General features: G+C 39.9%; 1 protein-coding gene across 2 annotated transcripts in view; it reads right to left on the minus strand.

The window, feature by feature from the left end:
* The window catches only part of LOC117234911 (octopamine receptor beta-3R-like), a 96,695-nt gene that overhangs the window by 53,731 nt on the left and 20,745 nt on the right, over nt 1-22,219 (minus strand). Inside the window, exon 3 of one of the 2 annotated variants that reach the window (XR_004493588.1) lies at nt 20,608-20,690. The exons of the other annotated variant lie outside the window; for it this stretch is intronic. The gene's annotated coding sequence lies outside the window, so the exon portion shown is untranslated. The remainder of the gene's footprint in view (nt 1-20,607; nt 20,691-22,219) is intronic. 2 annotated transcript variants of the gene reach the window in all.

Here is a 22,219-nt window from a genome sequence, read left to right on the forward strand (position 1 = left end):
ACGATTGCAAGTGGAACAAGACCTACCTCTGTGCAGATCAAACGAACCGGATGTTGTGGATTACTCTGTTTCAGAATAAAAAGAGAATTAAACGAATCGATCGAAGGAGGTTTCATCGAGATTCTTTTAAAGCGGAACCAGAATTAATACGTACGTGATAAAACGTTTGTTACGGACAAAGTGTAAATGTAGTATTGCACGAGGTTTGCGATATGCATGAAATATCGATTTTCTCCAAGCTATTTTTAAGCACCAGGTTGCTTTAATTAAGTATCTCGGTTCGTTTTGAAGATGGAATTTTCATTGTTCGTATCGTTAGTTCGTTGCTAATACGGATTTCAACTCAGATTTCATCGTTCGATTCGATGCTCTGATTCTTGCTTAGTATTTCGTCAAATGTTCGTTTTTATCGATTTCTTCGATTCTTTTAATAAAATGTAACTTTCAGGGGTTGAAAACTCAGGGGTATCGATTACGGATTAATTAATTAAACGATAGGTTGCAAGAAGAAACAAAATTAATCGAAAAATCTTAATTAATTCTGGTAAAGATTGGCGGAATGAAAGCGAAGAAGCATTCTTTCATAGAAGATTTCTAAAAAGTTTTGAAATTTGGAAAACTTGACCGATATAGTCACCAAACGTTCGAAAGTTCTTTAAAATCTAAGAATTTGTACAACTCTAAAGAGTCTCGCTTTTCAACGGGCTCGAATCGAACTTTCGAAATCTGAAAAGTAGTAAGAGAACCGGAAAGATTTCAAGAAATTCCTCCAGTTCTCTTACGTAGCTGATTAAAATGGCGATAACGATAGCGATATCGGAAGAAGGAAGGAGAAATGCAGTTTGCACAAAATATCATAAACGCGCTTCCAACAGACGCGACATTATATGCATTATACATGTACAACGTTCCCACGTGCAGACACTCGTAGACGCAGACTACCAAAAAAATGTATTGCACGCGTCCATTGTACTTCTCGTTAGAGAGCTTCATCGCGTATTTCTCACGAACGGATTTCCGTGAATTTCCCTCATCCAGCCACGCAATAACGACGGGATCGTGAATAAGCCTCGTGAATAAGCCTCGTAACAATGCACCAAGATAAACAGTCACGTATAAACGACAAATTTCGAAAGTAGAACAGCAGCCACAAGCTAGACTTTTCTTTCACTTTCGTATCGCCAGCCGTATTCTTGTTAACAATGTAACCCTTTCATAGAGAATATGAAAATCTTGTACGACGCTTCAGCGACGCAGATCAACGTAATGCTGGTTATGAAAAGCTTTTGTGAATGCCTTCCGCGTAATGCAACGTGATAATAAAAGGGAATGTCTACGATTTTAGGGCATCTGGTATTCGTCTGGAGGAATAAAAATTGTTGATTTGTCGAGATAGATTCTACGACTAATAATTCTTAAATACTTAAATGCTTTTGTATTTTGTATTTTGACATTTCTATATCAAATTGATCTCTGTAAACGTATTTAAAGAAATGACTAAACTCGTGAAACGATAATTTTCCGTCCCGATTTACTATGTTAATATTAAAAAATGAATCGCTCAACTTTAGCCAGAGAAATCTGTAGAAGCAAAATGTAGAAATGCGAACATCTCTAAAACTATCCTATGCGAACGGAGGCTAAAACCAAGACTGAAACTGATCGATCTAAGCCGTATGAACAAATGCTCTTCGGGCGATAGACTTACGCAAAGTCAAATCGAAATTTAGTTTTCAGCAAGTATGTTAAGATTGAGAGACAAAGTTCGTAGTTGTTTGTTATCAACGAATGTATTTAACAAAATCCACTTGGCTTGATCGATAGAAAGTTTTGGTATTTTAGCAAACACATTGGCGTTGGCGTTGGCGTTGGCGTTGGCGTTGGCGTTGGCAAAACGTTGGTGAACAAAGCGCAACGTACTATCGGGAACGCGACTAAAAGGAACACACTTTTGTACGAAGAATATGCTATCTAATAAACATGGTGAAAGTTTAGAACGCAAAATGTTAGCGCTTCGCAAAGTTTCAAACGAAAAGTAGCATTGTTCACGCTGGTGCTGTAATCTTCAATTCCGAGGTGTAATCAACACCTCGTTGCGCGTTGTGTTGCGCGTGCCGGACGGAATAACGATCTCGAAATTGTCATTTTTGCAACGACGTGTCCGAAATAAGTTCTATATGGAACTGTAAGTTCTATATGGTAAATAAGGTAAAAGGTCAAGGTGGACGAAAAGCCGGAGACGTTGCGATCGAACGATCGATAATCCTTTTTAACGGTGCAGGGTCGATTCGTATCTTTACGGAGTAGAGTCGGTAGTCGCGGCGGGTTATCGCAACTTTGACAGGACAATTGGGTATTAGCGGGCTTGTGGCTGCGATATCACTGGGTAACGATGATCCGATAAATCGCGTTAATATGCCGCCCGCGTTGATGGACTTGACTTCGGGTTGCAATCGCGCTCGATACACGATACCGTTTTCGGCTGGCTGTGGACCGGCGAAGGTTAACGACGGATAAACGATCGATGACACCGGATCTTACGAATCCTGCCTAATCCATAATACTTGGGATGACCGTGGAACGCTGCCGGTTATAGTTGCGTTTCTGCTTTCACGAGTAAAAGTTAAATCCGAATAACGAATGTTGCGGTAACGCTCGTTTTAATCCAACGAAATTCGGGACCCAGCGGTTAAATCCTCGTAAGCAGCACAGTTCGACGAACCGAGAGAATAGATGAAACAAGGGGAAGCGAGATAGGCGGAAAGCAATCATCGCGCGATCGAGAAAATTCCATTCTCGCTTCCATTTTCGCCTGACCTTTATAGGTGTAGTCCTTTTTAATTACTTTCTTTGTGCTTTTAAAGATGGTTTAAATAAATTTTTAACAGTTTTTGTGGTTTCCAGTGATTTGGTTATCATTCATCCAAGCATGGAACAAAATACAATCAACTCTTGTAATTGCAATTGTATACAAGGGGAATTCGCTGTTTCGATCAAAACGAAAACACCAGTGATGGAAAGATTCGCGTTATACGAGGATTACCCGAGTTTATCGAGTCGTGCTATGCGGAAACCGTGTTATAAGGGGAATATCGCTTCGAGTTATATTTGTATAGGACATGTCGTGCGTAACGTGGTCAACCGATTAGCGAAAGAAGAGATGCGATAATAAGGGGAGAATAACGCTTCTCGTTCGAGCACTCGTTTCGACAAGATATACAGCGATAGAACAAACGTACGCGTTTTCCACTTATTTCCACTTATGAAAATAACTTTCTGTCGATCGTCTACTCCCCTCTTTAGTCCAGAATTAGAATAGAAAACTCGGTAAAAGAAAAAAATGGCATTCTCGTACGTAAAATGGAGCTAACCTAAAGCGCATTGTGCGTGTCGTCTCGAATTACTTACATACATATGACCTAACGGTGACCGGTGGCAGCTTTATAACCGTAACGATCGTGCATCGTAGACGATGATTCGAAATTGAAACTGGCGATGCATCGTTCGATCGCGCAGCTTCCCTCTGTCCAATTAGATCAGGATTGACCGAATCAGCGAAACACGTAATTAGGAAGCAATCGATGAGCGACAGAATCAACATCCAGGGATAATACGTCGTCGTGAGGATTACGCTCATTAGGTCCAGCACGGGCCGTAATCTTTCCCGATTAACAGCAGCGACAAAGGCATTATTCGCCTAATCAACGGAACGAATTGCTAGTTTCGCCTAGTTTCGCCATTTCTATCGTAACGTCTATCCACGATGCAAGAGGGGAACGAAAGGACTGCGTTAGCGAGACACCGTGTAACGATCTACTACTACTCGTGACGGTCGATGATAAAGATGGATGTAGAAAGTTAGCGGAAAGATGGTTCGACGAATCCACTAACAAATAAACTATTTATACACAGTTATTCCTTACGTAATTATTAATACGATAATTATAGAGAATTATTTAAAAGTATTTAAAAAGGTTGCTCTTGGCAATTATATTTAGAAGGTAGAATTGTATTTTTTGCGCGAATTAAACGAAAATTACGTGAAAATGAGATCTGATCTTGTACGAAGGTAATGGATAGTGTGTAAACTCTGATATGGACGGTATCGATCGGGACCGTGCTAATGGAATTCCAAGATTAAAGATTTTTCATCAACGTGATCGTTGTTATAACGTGTTTACGTTACAGTTGGCAGGTTTCGAACAAAGCGCAAGTTGTTCTTCGATTAGATTGGCCAATGGAATGAATAAAGCGGGTGAATGAATCGCCAAATCAGACTGACGCTTCTCTAATTACAACGTGTTTCGCACAACCTATAAAATCGATAATATATTCGTAAAAGACGTTTACAAGTGTGGGAATACTTTGGCGAGGGACTGTAAATCAAGCTACGAACGAAATGGCTGGCGAAAGGAGGGGAACGGGGTACGTTCAAAGAAATGGAAGAAGCAAAAATCAATGAAGATTTCCACGACGTAGAATGGAAAATCGTATGGTGGTAGTGGTATCGCCGGCACGGTTACGAAACTTAAATAGCCACTTAGCGAAAAGTTTCGTAACTCGTTAAAGTATCTACTACTTACTTAGTAATTGATTTTCACCGGTTAAATTCATTAACGCGTAAGAACGCAGCCCCCTTTAAACCTTTAATTAAACGTCGAAGCGTCTAATAATAGGCGCGACGTTACGTAATTTATCGTGCCGTTTGGCTAATTTCAGCCAACTTCCGCTCAGCCGATGATACACCCTGGGCTCGAATGGATTGTAACGGTGCACGATTTGCAATCGTGTCGAGAATTTCTAATTATAAACTGGCAAGGCTGTGCACACCGCTTTCCATTCCCTTCGTGTTCCGCGCCAGCTAATTCGTTCAACCATCTCGCGCCCCCTTTTGTCGTTCCCCCGAAATTCTGCATTTTTCACCTGAAATTCCTTCATCGACCTGTCAAATTGCTACAATTCTATTCCAGTAAAGCTAGCTCCTACTACTTGTATGTTTCGTTACTTTGCACTGTTTGCAGATGTTAAACTACCTTTGCCACATAATTGTTTTATAGAAATGGAACATCTTTCGAAGGGAATATTTCGCAGCGTAATTTTTAGCGTAATTTTTAGCGTAATTTTCAGGAGTACGAGTGAAAGGGACATCTATTACGGATACGAATATATTATGCTTTTCGTATAAAGTGATTTTACCGATACTGTGATATGTGTAATGTCGATCTTTCCATTTCACTACTATCTAAATTTCTATAAATTTAACATTACTATTAATAAATACTTGAAATTTTTAACAAACGTTATTTCGAATATTCAATGTTAAATATCATTATTATCAATAACCGAATGTAAAACAACTTGAGAGAAAATCTTTGAATTTCGAAGCGAATACTTTTATGTATCTGATCGTTGTGTTGCCTGTTTCTAAAAATATATCGCTTTTGTCGTTTATACGAGCATTCTAATATCGTTGCTGTCTGAATCGATCGCGTCCATTCGCATCTCTTATCTTGAAAGCGAATACCAATCACGTTCCATAATATTACGTTTTTAACAAAGTTACTGACGTTAACGTTACAACAACTAATCGTTCATTGTGCCGTAAAATCTACTACATACATACACACATACGTAATATGTACCGATATCGTAATAAAAATTAACTTTAAGATTATCAATGAAACAATTTGCACAGATATAGATAATGGATATAGAAATAAAACTGGCACGGAGAACAATCCTCGAATTGTTTTGAAACAGCTTCGAGCGAAAACGTTTCGATCTTACTAAAAGTCTATGCTGATTAATTAGGCGAAAGCTGCTGCGTGTCTCGATTTCTATTTGAAAAGGAGATAGTCGTAAGAGAGAAAGAAAGAAGGAAAAGCAAAGTTCGTCGTTTAAACGTACTCGATGGTATTAGTGGTTTTCGTCGATGATTTAGTATCCCCATCGTAATGCAAATCTAGAAAAGTACGATCGAACAATGTGTTATATCGTATTATATTTCTCTATCTAATCTACGGCAATAAGTTGTCAAGTTAGAGGTGGAGAGCGGAAGTGCGTCCTTGTCGATAGATGCGTATCGTACCTAAATTAAAGAATTAAAGAAAGCGTTGTAGGTGCGTTCGAATGAGACTAATAAATTGGTGGAAGCTCGGTTAAACTGGGGTCACCTCTCATTGATAAATTATATGATATTAAATTATATCTCATTGATAAATGTGTCGTTGCAAGTGCGATAAATTGTTGCATTTATGATAAATTACGCTGTGGAGAAGTAGATCTTTCTAACAAGATGAACGCAATCGAATAAACTTGCAGGAAGCATCTAAGATATTAATACCAATGAAGCCGATATTCCTCGTATTCAGGATATATGTATTACGCTTATTTGTTACTCCATTAAAAAGCAAGGAAATTATGTTTATGTCTACATTTTAAATAAACACAATGAAAGATACGTCACGTTCGACCTTACATTCACTTGTAATTTCTCACTTCGTTAACAAACTTATCTTACAAGTTGTTCACACAACGCGCGTTACAATTTTATCATAGTATCCTATATATGTGCGTATCCTATATAATGAAAGTGCGTTTACGCAGTCGACTTCATAGGGCGACGATTCGATATTTCGTTATTCCTACCGGCAACTCCTAGTACGCTAAAACGCGCGCTCCGCCTAATAATCACAAACTTAACGTTACTTTCATCGTCGATACACGGCTGTGCTCGTGAATGCTATCATTTCCATAGCCGTATAATTAAGTGTGAATGATGGACGTGCCGAGCAACAACAGAGTCGATGATATAGAAACAGAAAACCCTGGCCTTTTCTGACCGCAAGTACAAAGCATGTTTCTGAAATTACGTTCTAACGAGTTCGTTACCGAATGGTAAGAGGTTGGCAACGACGGTTGTGGAAAAGAACGAAGGGGGATGGCCCGTTGCCGTTGTGCACGCGTACGGATTCACCGTTTTCGTTAGAGGAGACGTTCCGTTTTCTCCCGCTATCGATTCACTAAGCGGCTCGTAAGGAAGAGCAAAGCAGCCTTAAAGGCGCACGCTCAATGCCACTAACCTATTTACCTATGTAGGAAAGAGCTCGGCTGACTCATTTCCATCGATCGGCGTGCACGTGCACATATCTCGAAAGGGACCGGGATTCTCTCGAATTCTCGTTAATCCTTTTGTTCAGACAGCCTTTTGCAACGATAGTTTTATACACCATTCGTAAAAAGATCTACGAGGAGTATCGATTTTCAAGAACGTGTAAAGATAGCTCGTAGGCGTAATTTTATTCGATGGTTTTGTTATCTTACTTATACGTGCGATGGCTACCCTTGTAGGTAGTCACCTATCCTTCGTTGGTTAGTCGAAGCCTGATCGACTGTAAATGCCAATTTCTAGTTTATTTCCAAGAAACACGATATAGATGAGTTCAGCTAAGAAAACCTAAATATCCAGTTGCCCGAGGAAATCGTCGAATTTTCAGCAAGTTTTAAAAAGCGACCGATCGTTAACAGTAAGCGTATATCCGCAGCTTTAAGACATAAAAATGTCTCTTTGTCCATTCTGCAGCCGCGATCGTTTCGCGGAGGAATTCTCCAAGAAAAGTACGGTAAAGGCGCACCCCGGCTATTGCATATTGTATGCAGCGTTTCAACTTTAAATTGCTTTCTTTTAATCCGAAAACAACGCAACTGAAAGAAGAACTACGTAGTTGATATTCTAATGGTTCTTCCATGTGGCTGATAAAAATGTAACTTGGTCCCTGCAACTCGTATATTCCTAACAACAAGGGTAAAGAGTCTGTAACGATCTCGAGGAAAATTTCCTGTAATTTGTGAAAACGACTGTGGAAAGAGACATGCGAGACAAAGAGACTGGATAAAGATAAATTCATAAGTAGATCATTGGAGGGGGAGTTTGTACTTTAATTTATTTGGTGACATTTTACCGTTTATATTTACCACAATATTATCCATTGTATTATTATTAATTGCCTTATTTATAATAATTTCCCAAGCAATTTTTTGCCAATTTTTTGCCAATTTTTTGCTAATTTTTTGCTAATTTTTTACTAACCGCTTGTTGCGACGAGAATAATATTGGAATAGAAAGGTGGAAAAACTTTAACAAATTTATTATAGTCAAATTAAAGGCATGAAACCGGAATATTTAATAGAAAAGTACAGAAACAGAAAGACGACCATATAGGTTAGATAATTATTAACGGAAATGGCGATAGGAAAGAGACAGTTGAAGTAGGTTCAAATTCATTTTCGATAAACGTTCCAATTATACGATACCTTTGTAGTTTAATTCCTGCAACAGCTTATCCTTATCATTATTAGAGCAATAATTATCTCCAAGAGCTTTAATCTCTGATGATAATTGTACACGAAATCGAAACATAATATTCATTTAATCATTGCAATCCTTTATATGCGGTACGTTGAAATAATGTGTTATACAGATAAGAATATACTCCGGATCAGGTTTATCGAATTTATGAATGAAACGTCTTTTTACGCGTACAAGAACGCTGTTGTACATTTAATAAATAACAATTTCCAGATTAGACGTTAACAACACATAAATGTTCGTTTCGACAGACACTATTTAAACGATCCTCGATATAAATAACGTACAATAGGTTTTCCTGAAACGTTTACTTCCTCGTGGAGAGGAAGAATATTTTTCGTGGAGAGGACGGAGAGAGAAGCGACCGACGATGAAATCACGATGAAACCAAAGTAGAAGAGTTCCTGACGGCTGGGTGATCCAGCGCGCAGGGATGAAAGAAAACCAAGAAAACTACTCGTGCAGCTCTCTTACCATGTAACGCCAGCTCTGCGCCACCGCGTAATATATAATACATCCTATTTCTAACTGCTTTATCGCACCTTTTCCCTTTCTATGCCTCTTTGATTTGCCGTTGAACGAAGAATTTGTCCGCGCAATGACGATGCCAACCGTAGGGATCTTTGCTTTGTCGAGACAGAATGCCGTAGTAACGAGCCTGTTTTCACCGTAATGATATCTAGAGATTGAGCCGTCTCTTTCGCGATGGGGATGGGAATGGAGCGTGGCAAATGTGATCGTACTGACTTTGAATTCTTCCGTCAGGGGATGATGGATTTTTAATTGGTGTGTTGATCGTTTGGGAATGGAATCAAGTACAACGGACGTTGCGTGACGCGATACTTACGGGTGTAGGTTCAGGGACCATAAATTAGTCCTGCTCTGTTCTTTCGCTTATCTTCTTCGCTTAATTTTCTAACGTTATCTAAAATTCTTATCGATATGCATGATTTTTCGTTTCGAATGAACAAGATCGAAATATAAAGATTCAAGGGGATTCGTAGCAGTTAATTTTAAGTTGGGATTTCAGTTAAACAGAATACTGCTTGTCCGAGCTCTTGTTTATTTTACTTAGCTATCAGCGTAATATTATATTTCGTTATTGTAACCGTTTCCAAATAGTAGTCAAGTTGCGATAATGATTAGGTTTTCGTTTTTAGATTAACAGCAGGACTGATACAGGACTGAGATGCAGAGATCTGTGTTGCTTTACGCGGCAGAAGATCACGAAATCTGGAAAGTTCGTCATCGTGAGAAACCTCGGCCGTAGACGGATGGAAGTCGCGCGATCGACACATCGGTTTATCGAACAGCGACCTTGTCTGATATTTAGGACGAAACACGGCGGCCGAATCAGCGAGCAACGCACTTGGCGCATAGTAATAATTCGATTGTATGTATATTGCTAGGATTGCATTGTAGATACGTCACCGTTAGACGGAGTATCCAGGCAACGCATTAGCGTAGTCGCGTCACGTAATTACAGATACTAAGCAAATCGCGACGCGAAGGCATCGGATGATAACTCTGCGCCATTGTTCCGTATATTCGTGTTTCGCATTTCTGGTAAACTTGTTCGTTTGAGTAACTGGTAATACGATATGGTTATTATTGGACATCAGAAGATAATCGTTTGGCTCATTGCTAATTGAACGTTATTCATCCCGGTATCGATGCATCTGCGGTATTACTACAATTGCGCGATCAACGATATACGTATATGACTTGGTACCGATAGTAATAATCGTAATACAACAGACTGTGCTACGATCAACGCACTTTGCGTTATTTCTGCTTTTTATTCAGGAAAATTCGTTTATGTTTTAAATACGGTGCTTACTCGCTCAACATTCAACATTCTTCAACCTTTCAACATTCTAACAACGAATTTTAATCTTTAGCGAAATAGGTGCATAATCTCCCCTATAATACGGCCGTTTAAGAATCGTTCTGATTAAAACATCTATTTATCACGAGTACGCTAAAAGCACCTAGTGAACATTCAGTGACATACGAACGTTAGCATAAGTATAGCTTGAAGCTTAGCGTGAAGGATCCATAAATTAATCGGCTATTAGTTTTATTATTTTGTGCAATGTTATTTGTAATATTACTTGTATCGAATGGTAACTTTACCTACACGAATATAGCCATTTGAATATCAAGTTCTTATTTATAGAGTACCCTTAACACAAACTTTTACATTGCTAGGTTCTATCATTAGATTATAAATCTTTTACCTTAAATCTTTCTTTATATGTAACATATTTTGTTCGTGTATAAGAAATAGGTAGGTAGGTAGATAGATAGATAGATATCGCAATTCCAGTCCTCGAGAGATCATAGAACGGACTTGGTTTATAATATTTCTTATAAACACTCGTCCCTCCACACCATAACCACACCGCCTTCTGATCTAAGTATCGCACACAGTGCGGTACTTTCTTTGGTCCTATTACTTCACACCTCTTACTTTCCACTCTCCTTCTCCTGGTATCATCTTCAACATCTACGTAAGTTACATAGCCCGTACGCATCTATGTACATTGAAACACATGCGAAACACATCCAATAACGAAATTTTACACTGAAAATTATAGTTATAACAAGGCAAATTATTAATTTGTGAGATTTTTGTGCTCTCCTTAGTGAAGCAATATATGTTTAACGTTAACTAAGAAATTCGATCGCATCTATTTATAATATCGGACTTTAAAATTTCGAAATAGTCCGAGTCTTGGTTTTTATTAATTCCGTTTGTTAATTCGCCGATTAAAAATTCGCTATATTAAAAAAAAAAGAAAAAAAGAAGAAGAAAAAGAAAAAAGGAAAAGAAGGGAACATTGATATTCTATTAAAACTTGCTGCCTGACTAAAAACTGTATTCACTGCATCATCCTCGTATTAATATAATCCTCCGAATACGTTTTAATTTGCTTCAATCGCTAATAATGTTTCCATTAAATGTCACTTTACATGATAAAGGTCAGTATATGAAAGAGTAAATAGGTCAAGGTTAGAAATTATAGCAGTAGTAGCTTTTACAAGGAAAGCTACTTCCAATCTGGCCATGAACCGACAATAGTAGTTTCAACGGCTGTTCGTTCCAAAGTTCAAACACTCGCAATTTGCGTCGACAAACGCAAATACAATATCTTCTTGCAAACTAATTCCGTTTCTTCCTCGATTACACAGTGGTAATTTCACCGATGTAGACGGCGCTACGAGCAGAATTTCGTTCGAAAAACCCGTGGGGTTCAAGGCTAAAGTCGTTCGTTTCATCGTGAATCTCACGGTCTCGAGCACGCTTGGCGACAACTGTGCGCGGACGAAACCGCGGTAATAACAATAAATAATCGCTGGAAATTTGCGAGCACTGCCAGTGAGTCGCGGTTTCCAATTTCGCACTGACGCCGTTTGTCATCGAACCAACCAACCAACCAACCAACCAACCAACGGCTTTCCAACAAAGCGGTGGTTTCTTCGGATGATTTTCTTCGGTCCTAGGCCTACGGTACTTTCTAGCGAATAAAAAAACGTCTTTCTCACCATTATCATAAATGTTTCGCTTTCAGGATTCGTTTCTCGTTCATTGGATCGCTGGTAAATCGTGGTGATAATTTTCAAGACTTGTAACAATATATCGTATATGTTAACCTTCGTCGTACCAATTTTTCAATAAAACTAAAATAATTTTGCCGCTTTTTCTGACATTTTTCTGACAATTTTACGTGACATTTTTGCTTTTTCAGCCGGTATAAAAGAGTAATATGCCCGAAACATTCTTTGCTTCTCGACGTTCTTGAAAATTACACAAAAAACGCTTTTTCGCGATCATTGACCGCGATATATATTTTCATCAGTGTGACGTTTCTCGTTATCGCTGCTCGGATTCGGCCATTCGCTTTGCAACTCTAGATCAACCGAAAGGAAGAAATACCAGAATTACGATAATACTAATACTACAAAGAAAAATAAAAAGCGAAAAAAAAAATGATTTGTCCAATCTCTTTGCCATTTCTTCACTTTGTAATATCAGAATATTTAAAGAGAAAGAATGTTCGCGTTGCAATGGTATTAACGTTACAAAGAGAGAAAGAAAAAAAAGAAAAGAAAATTGGACAGTGTAGATAGAGCGACTAAAGAAGAGTAGCCGATTCGTTCATCTCTTGTCGCAGTGCCGCTCCACTTTTTGCTATTATACACATGTTTCCATTTGAAGCAAAGACCGATAAAACGAAAGAAAGGCAAAATTGATCGTTTCACGTTTCAAATCTATTATTGTTCTTTCGCTTCTGTCGTCGATTTTCTAACTCGGTCGAATAAGATATAAAGTTACTTCGCGATACGAAAGAAAGAAGAGAAATTGATATCTGTGGCTTCTCTATCAGTTTCTCGCTTTAATCGTCGACTCGGAATGAATGTGACAACGATATTCACCATACTCTGTTGTCGTTTCTTCGCTTCTAGCCGTCCGGTCCCACTGGACTAACTCCAAAGTAACCGGGAAGAAGACATACTCGAGTTAGAATAACATTAACATCACAAACTAATAGACCAGAAACGTAATATAATTTTTAAAAGATACTAATTTTTCTAAATGCTCGCTTTCGTTGTCGATCCTCTTCTTCGATCGAGCAAATACATTTTAATCTTTAGCTTGGGAATAATTGAAAAGAAAATAGTCGAATTGCAACAATGGTAACATTAAAACGCGAATAAGATGAGAAAATGATTATTTTCTTCGCCCTCCGGTGTTTACCGTATTTGGACTATGGACTTTCTACACCTTCTACCTTGGAACAGCTGGAACGGAGAAATATAGAATAATTACGATAATATCGATGGTATAAACTAAATAAAAAGAAAAGTAACCCAAGTAATCCTCGACTCTTGTTACGTACTTTGATCACATTGACACTTTGGTCATCGAGTTTCCAATTTGGGATACAAATGTTCGAAATAACACGTTTCTTCGTTCTCAATTATTATTCGTCCGTTTTAATTATCAACGTTCCAACATCGGAGTCGCGCGAAAGAAAACTCATGGAACTCTATGGAACAATATGAACTAGCGTTCATATAGAAAATTATGTGAGAAGCAAAGAGAGAAAAACTGATTTTCTCGTTCCGTATTACCGGTCCTTTGTTTCAACCCTATACTCGACTAACCATAACTCCAGTCCGACGATAAAGAAGAAATACTCAAACGCAAATCCACTCTTTGATCAAGCGCATCGATTCACGTTCAACCAGAGAATTTTGCACACGTGTACTCGTGGCGAGAGTACAAGAACCAGCCTCTCTAAGAACGCGAAAGGGACGACAAAGTCTGCAGGCAATTTCCTCTTTCTTCGGAAACTTTTCCATTTTCTCCTTTCGCTGTATATATTGGTTTTCTTTGCTAGCTCTCCTGGCCAGGGCAGACTCCCGCCCAAGAAATTTTTATTTATTAAGAATATTCCTTTCGACGGATCTCTCGAAATGCTAGACACGCGTGTAAATACACCTACCTTCCTCGAGAAGCTTTCCACTCGTTATTTGGATTACAACGTCCGTGCCAGACGGTTGAGGGCAAATGCAGACGAAAATGAAAATATCTTGGCGCTCGTCCAACGAATAAAATCAATATCGCCAGTGTTTTTGCTACATGGTGAATGAGATTTTGTTAATGCACACGGTTAATTCATTGAAACGTGTTGTCGAGTCGCTGAATTTCATTCGGTTTCTTCTTCGTTGATTCGCAATTGCCGCGATATTCTCTCATGGTTGAAAGAAATATCGATCGTGACACGTACAGGAAATTACTTGCGGTTTATTAGAATCGGTTAGAGTATTTAGGATTAATTATCTAGAATTCATTAGGCGAAGTAAAGTGTCACGGTAGCGTTGGTTTTTTCTAAACGATCGAAGCTAAAATATTTCAACACTGAAGATTTAGTACAATTAGAATGTAGTGTTCCTTGAATCATCGAATTATTGAATTATTGAAGCAATATCTGCATAACACAGTTACGATAATATCCAAAGCAGTGGTAAATATATTATTTATTATTATCGCGATACGATAATTGACGGAAACATTTTAGATATATTCGATGAAATGGATATTTGTTCCTAAAAGAATGTCTGTTCAAATTTGGAAAACTTTAAGAAATTCGTCTACGAATTCGAATACGCAATATAATATAGCCAGAAAGTTTAGAAAAACGATAAGAAAAGCGTAACGAATAATTCATCCGTCAACTATAGTCGAGATAAAAGACCTCGCTGATATTGAGGAAGCGTGATTGCAATGGGATTTGAGATGACAGGTGCAGCGAGAGGGCGAGGGCGAGGGCGAAGGCAAGGGAGGAACAAGGAGATGGATCAAGTTCAGCGGAAAACCTAGAACTTTACAGGGAAGGGGGAGAGGGCGCAAGCGGATTGTGTAATAGGGCCATTGGCATCGGTCCAAAGTGCACGATCTCGTGGCCGTGCCAGAGCCGCCAGAGCTCCAGAATCCAACGGCAATGCAGAGTGCAAGAGGATCGCCGACGGAGAACTCTAGGTCGAGTCGAACGTGTTGGAAATTGGGTCATACAGCGAGCACACTCGTCGCAGCCGAACGATTAACGCGCCAACGTTCAAATAGTCGTTGCGAAGATTGTGCAACGCGTACACCCCCGCGTGACAATGATCGTGGATATGTGGATATCGTGGCGCACGTCGTCGCCTCTATATTCTCGATAGTTTCCGTTGCCAACAGCGTGGAAATTTCATTGCCACTGCGACCAGATACGACTATCGTGATTATATTAGTATAAAATTTAGAACCAATGTGGAAATATGTAGACAACTCGCAAGTTATTTACCGCAAAGAAGAAGAAGAGAATCGGTAGAATTAGTAGAATCAGCAATGTATGATAAAATAAGATTAAGTGGAAAGTAAGATTAAATAGGCTCACAGTTAACATTAAATCACTCACAGTTATCTATAACGATTTACTATATCGTTAAAATTATACGCTTAATGGCTTGTCGATGATTAACTGCTCAAACGCTTTCGTAATCTCTGTTAAGCGCATACTCGCAATAAATATTATCACATTTTCCGATTAGTTTCAAATCTCGTTACAACGCTAAGAAAGTTTGAAAAAATGTTTTATTTGCCGTATATAATATATTGGTAAAAAATTTGTATAAATATTAAAATAGTTTCGCGAGCCGTTGTATCTGGAATCTGTAGCCAAATAACGTGATAGCGTGACACAGATTACGCAAATAATAATTGCCGTAGTCGAGCATAAAGATAGGATCGTACGAAGAACGAAGAGTGCATTATGATTTAGAAGCGTTTGTTACAGAAGATCAATTCAAGGCCGGCAGTTGTTTTCAGATTGGCCCCGAAAAGCGACACCCTACGAAAGGGCGGTCTTACAATTACACGCGTGGCTGTCTATTACTGTTTGGGACGCACGCGTGACCCGTCATAATCCGCGAGCCAAAAGCTGCTCGTTATTCTAAAAGATGGCAACACGCTCGAGGTCAAACGGTGGGCGTTCACGACGTCATGCAAATGGATTCGAGTCCCTTCGCCATTTCCCAATTTTTCTGCCGGTAGTGAGGTCGAAAAGCGAATCGATCGAACGCGTCGACGAACGGTAGTTTCTCCATTTTTCCTTCGTTTCGTTTGATCGAATTATCGCGTATAAAGTTAGTTGGAAGATTCGAACGAAGCAAACGTAGAACGTTTAAATAGAAGACGTAAGTTTGATGGAGAATAATTCACGGAATAAAGAATCATTTGCTACGAATCATAACCAAAGACTATCATCGTCTTTTCCAGTGGTTTCCTTCGAAATGTTTCCATGGGATGGTGAAACACCGTATAAGCCACGTGTATAACGCATAAAACAGAGTCGCACTTTCACCCTTATTACATGTGAAATAAGGAAAAAATTTGAATAAAAGATCAGAAATTCTATATTGCAATCACGTTCGGCGCGAACAAGCTCGGTGAAGAAACGAGCCCCGTAAAACGACGAGGATGTTACGGTCTTTACGGGCGTTTTACAATCGACTTTCGAGCCTGCATGAACATCCTCACCTTGTATTCTGACCTGGTCTCTGATGTGAATTGACGTTACACGCTACTCGATACACCGTATGTCAAGTATTGCTGTCGACGCTGTAGACCACCAGCTACGTGTTGGATAATACGTATAACGATATTTGGCGATGTCGATGTCGTCCAAGATTCCGCGGTTGGTGGGAAGGTTTGTCAGTTTGCATATTGCGTGAGAAGAGTTGTCGAGTCGTGGGCGCCCCGCGCACGCGTTTGTCACGTAAAACAAAAAAAAAAGAAGGAAATCGAAGATGAAAAAAATAATAATAAAAAGAGAGAATTTATATCTTAACACTTTGTTTACACTGATTACAATGTACTTCCGAACTCCAGCCGTGACTTTCCAAGGCTGAAAAGGCTCTTACAACTTACCACTTTCGATGGGATCCGATTCTTTTTCTTTGTCACCCCTCAATATCCGCACTATCCACGCGTTTGTTAGGTGTCCGCCACCTTTGTCACGCACGCCTTCTTCTCGAACATTCGGCGAAAGGACCGTTGAGATATCGATGGTTCGTTAGGCACTTCGTTTCGGCGATATACATTGTCGTCGTGTGCCGTCCACGTCTTTATTTCCGTCATCAGCCCATCTGTTCCGAAGCGCGGCCTGGCTGCCTGGTCTCTGACGCGAATCGAGATATGGTTGATGTTACGCGTTCCTCGGCGGCGGACAACGACAACAGAGAGCGTCGGGCCCCTTGTCGGCGGCCCGATTCTTAGAACCGCGCTCGTATCGAGCCTAATAAAATATCGAGCCTAAAGCCCGATGACGCGTTTATAGTTGCGGCTATCGGCGAGACAATAACTTTGGAAATAGATGGTTCTACACATCCTCTGTAGAAAAGTTGACGCTGACGTACACTTTTGCTAATCGCAGGTGTACGTACGTTTGCGATAAACGTCGAACGTCCTGTAACTCGTATATATAATTTCAGATCCGTGTCGAATTTTACGAACGTAGTCGCGATAGTCGTGTCTCTAACGAGATTTCAAGATATTTTCCGTAGCTGATATAAACGTAAAAAGTTTCCAAGAGCTTCGAAATATTTTCGCGAGCCATTCGTGATATCTAGCGAGGAAAAAGGGGACGAAGGGGCCGCCGATGAGTTGGAGGGGCGAATATTTTCGAGCAGCGGGATGCACTCGAGAGTCGGCGATCTTTGGCCGTGAACGCGAAACGACGAATACCAGAGGCGGCTCGATTCAGTCAAGGACGGTCGAGTTTCAGCAAAAGTCGCGGAGAGAGCTTTCGGTCGTGTGCACAGGGGCTGGCTCGCTAACGCGAAGCCTTTTCACCGACGAGATTATGGAACATCGATATTTTCGGCCCGTGACCCAGTTGCCATTAAGCCGCGAGAGAAAGTACAAAAAAGAAGAGGAGGGGAGGAAAAAGATACGCAGATGGAACGAAATACGAGGGGTTAATCAGATTGGCGAATAGAAACGTACTGCTTTATTGGGACTGGACAACGCTGTTCGAGGTATTTGTTAAATAAAGTGCTCGTATTTGTTCGCCCATCGGCATTTTCACTTCGTGTTTGATAATATATTGGTACGAATTTTTATTACACTAAACGTTTCCACGCGTAATATTAGGTCGATGCGTATGAAACGTCGTTTTTCCAGGTAAGCATCTATAATCGGATATAGTTTAGACATGGTGTATTCGATCCCGAAATCGTACAGGGCTTTCGTCTCGATATTTTTGATCGATATTCAAGAGAGATTGGATTTTGATCGAAATATTTATGCTTTTATCATATTTTCAAAATCATACAGTGAACGAGTATGTGGGAAGAAGCGAGATCCGCGACGTCTTTGTACAATTAAGATCTAACGTCGCCATGTTCGCTGGTCGATTCTATCGAATATCACCTTCGACCGTAGCGGTTTTTCTGAACGTAACACACGATAGTATCGAGATTTGTGGGAACCGAGCATGTCGAGCATGACACGCGTGCAGCTGTCGTAAGAAGGAGCATGCTCTCGAAGACAAAGGAAAATCGGTGTACTCGATTTAAACGACGTTTATCGAGGCTCCCGGTGTTCCGTATCGTCACCGCTGTCGATACATTTAAGTTGGGTGGTCACGCGCCGTAAAGCGGAACGCCTCCATCGGCTGTACGCGACCGAAATTCGTATCGACGCTTTTTTTTTCGATAAGCAAACGCCGCAGTACGCGTTTCGTGTTTCGAATTCGCGACGTAACAGCTCCATTAGCGATGGAACCGACTCCTCTGTTCCATCGCTGCGCGTTGCTGCAACGTGAAATCGTGAGAAAATATTGACTCTCCTCTTCCCCTCCTCCGCCTCTGTTTCCTTTCTTTTCGATACCATATTCATTTCGATATCATAATTTTGACAAAATAACCTGCAAAGATAATTCTATTGCTCGTAAAATTCTCGTCTTTCCTCTCTCTTTCAAACGTTTAACTAGCCTTCAAGTTAACGTGTAATTTCAACTAAGAAAACTGGAAAAAACTATGCTGAAACATTCGAGAAGCTTAGTTGCAGGCTTCTTTTGCCCCTATGATATTCCATGTGAGAATGGGAAGGAGAAAAATCGTGCAACAGGCACTTTGTCAGATTTCTTTTAAACAATCACGGCGAATAGGAAAAGTTATAAGAGAGAAAAAGGGCTGGCTGTTAGTAGATTACGCCAGTGGTAAATCAGCAAATGCCAGATAATAATTCGCTACCATAAAACGACAAATTGCTAGTAAAAATAACGCGTTACAGTAAAGGCAATTTACGACCATCATCCTAAATGCAGTTGAAAGCAGTAAACGTGTAATAAAAATAGGATTATTACGCGTCTATACTCGTCAAAGGCGGCAAGGAAAGTCGTTTAAACGGTTATCTAACTCTGTGAATTGATATTTGCTTTAACGCTGAACCTGACTCGATCTACTTGGTCGTTAAAAATGTCATCGTCAAGAATGTCTTTGCATCTCTGAATCAGTTATATAGACTGTTTTACTCGTCGTACGATAACAGTTCTTCGAAACCATGTTCCGCTTGTTTTTACTTTTTCTCCTGGTCTCGTTTCATTTCTATCGCCCGTTAAACAAACACGTAGAGAACGAAAGAAATTTCTATTTAGATAGAACGCATTTCCTTCGTTTTAACCGGGAAAATATTTTGCATAAACCGTTACCTCTACGCATCAACAATTTTACTAACTCGTTTAATCCTGTTCTTCTTTTCAGCTTTATACGTATGATCCGCCGTGAATATTATACATCGACGGATATTATTCAAACACGGTAGTCTTTAAGCTTGAAATTTGCTGGTTGATTTTGAAAATTCGAAGAAAAATATGGAAAAGAGGATATGAAAGTGCGAAGAAGAAGAAGAAGCGAGGAAAACAACGGGATCGAGTTGATCGGTTTTAGTCGGTCGATCAAGTTTCGCTAACCAGAAGAAGGAGAAAGACAATAGGAAAGAGGTGAAGATTCTCCGCGATTCGACGATGATGACGAAAACGCTGGGTCTGTCCCGAATGATTAATCAGCGAGATCGACCGGCGGCCGCGGATGTCTGCGGTCAGCGATATTTTGATTTTCAATCGTTTCCGTAACATCGGCGAGCTCGACGAAGAGGAGAAAGGACGGGTGAGACGGCTGGGCTGGCTGGCAGCAGAAGCTGGTTCAACCTACCTAGTCGAAAAATTGGAAATCCATTATTAACCGCATCCAACGTTGACAGGCTATTTGCCGTAAAAACAATGAAACTGATTGATTCGTCCGCTTGAAAAATAGTCTATCGTGTGGCTTCCGTACGCGCGACACGCGAGAACAGCTTTTAAAATGGAAAGATATTGCGCACCCTGTATCGATTATTACTTCTGTTTGTATTTCTTCGAGATTTCGAGATTTCGTATTTCCAGGTGCAGACAAAATAATTAATTAAGGTTTAAGATTTGCGCATCGCAACCCTTTCATTTATATCCCTGTGTTCGATCTCTTCTCGATCGTTTTGCGCGTAACTGACTGATATTCAACGATAATTAGCCGTCTAACAGGATTATTTAATTCGTATAGTGCGCTTTCTATTTAGACATTTCCATGTACATGACCCAACTAAATCATATAAGTAAGAAAGCCGCGTAATTAACAAAAATAATACACACCAATTTACTAATGGAATACTAAAAATGACCGGTAGAGCCAAGCGTTTCCACTTTAAAAAAGGCGTCTCTTCTTTCAGGCGTAACTGCAAAAATAAAGAATAAACCCGCCGATAACAACTCGTTCGTACGAGAAAGCGGTTTTTCATAAGGGCGAAAGCAACAACAAACTATGAAACACCGATGCTGCCGTCGAGTTAATCCCAAGTAGCATGCTTACGTGCAATAATAAAGGGAGTAAACGAAAAAGAGAAAGGAAATGCACAGCGGTGGCGTTTCGATGATCCGCAGGCAAAATCGAAATCTTGCGCTTCCTTTTTCATCTTTTACAGCGACGCGTCAGTTCCGTGTTGTTCGAGGCCAATTACATTCAGCGGAATGCGGCACCGACGGTCGAACAATCAATTTGATTTGTCACGATACGCTCCGTTTCCTCCAACTTTTCGCACCACTCGCACCACGGAAGAATGCTTTTCACGGTCCGCGACGCTACGAGCCTCGCGTACGCCAGTTGCATGCAATAGGAACGGCAGAGGGCCACCAACCAGCCCGTTCGGGTATTTTCGTTTCGAGCATCGACCTGTTCAAATCCCGTTCCTCCGATCGAAAAGAAAAAAAATGGACGATGAGAAAAGAAAATGCAGAATATTTGGTTGTCGAAGAATTTATTGATCAGGATGCAGTTAAAATACGTCTGTACAAATTGGAATACCGCTAAATATTACGTATTTACACGCAATATGTTTGCGTGCAAAGAGTTGTTGTTTTTCATTTATTTTTAAAATGTATAAAAATAATTGCTCAATTTTTCGGAAATTGGTCGTTTTCATTTACGATGCTATGCTTCCGTTGTATCTTAAGTAACATAATTTGAAATATAACGAGAGAATAATAACGAGAGAGAAAGAGAGAGAGAAGATAAAACGAAAAATTAAGTAGAAACCGGCTAGAAGGAAGGCGAAGAATCGAGCGGTACAGCCAGTTTGTTTGATCGTTCCGATCGTTAGGATCATCGATCGTGCCTTCAAATAATAATCGATCGACGAGTCTCCCGTCCCCAATCACGTAATTCTCAATTAAACAAAATGCACCGAATGCAGCTAGACATTTAATAAAACCGGCATTACGATGTGGTCGGAAACGACGTGGTCGCTTTCAAAGCCACCTTGTGACAATGACGGCCTTTTAAATTAATTGAATTGCCATCGGCCGTACGGTGCGAACGGTTCCACCATAATTGTGTACGGCGCTTTGCATCGCCAAATTTCTGCACGATTAACCGTTGCTATTTGATGAAATTGTTCACCAAGTTTCACCGCCATTTATTTGTCCGATACGTGTACGATAGCAGGCCACTTTATTTAATTGTACGTTTCGTCGTCGAACGCTTTCGAGACTTTTATAAAAATCGACAAATCTAATTTTAATACAACCCCGATATTGCACAAATATCTGTATTAATATTATTGAATTCTCTTCTATTCATATTTGTATTTCTGATTCGAAGAGGAATACATATTTGGAGATCTCCATCCATCTGCTACTCAGTTTGATATTCAGCACGTTTTATTTCAATTTTCTCTTGCAACTTTTACCGCGTAAATTACATTTTATC

The sequence above is a fragment of the Bombus vosnesenskii genome, unplaced genomic scaffold, assembly GCF_011952255.1.
Source record: "Bombus vosnesenskii isolate JDL3184/JDL3185 unplaced genomic scaffold, Bvos_JDL3184-5_v1.1 scf7180000013311, whole genome shotgun sequence".
NCBI classification, from domain to species: Eukaryota; Metazoa; Arthropoda; class Insecta; order Hymenoptera; family Apidae; genus Bombus; species Bombus vosnesenskii.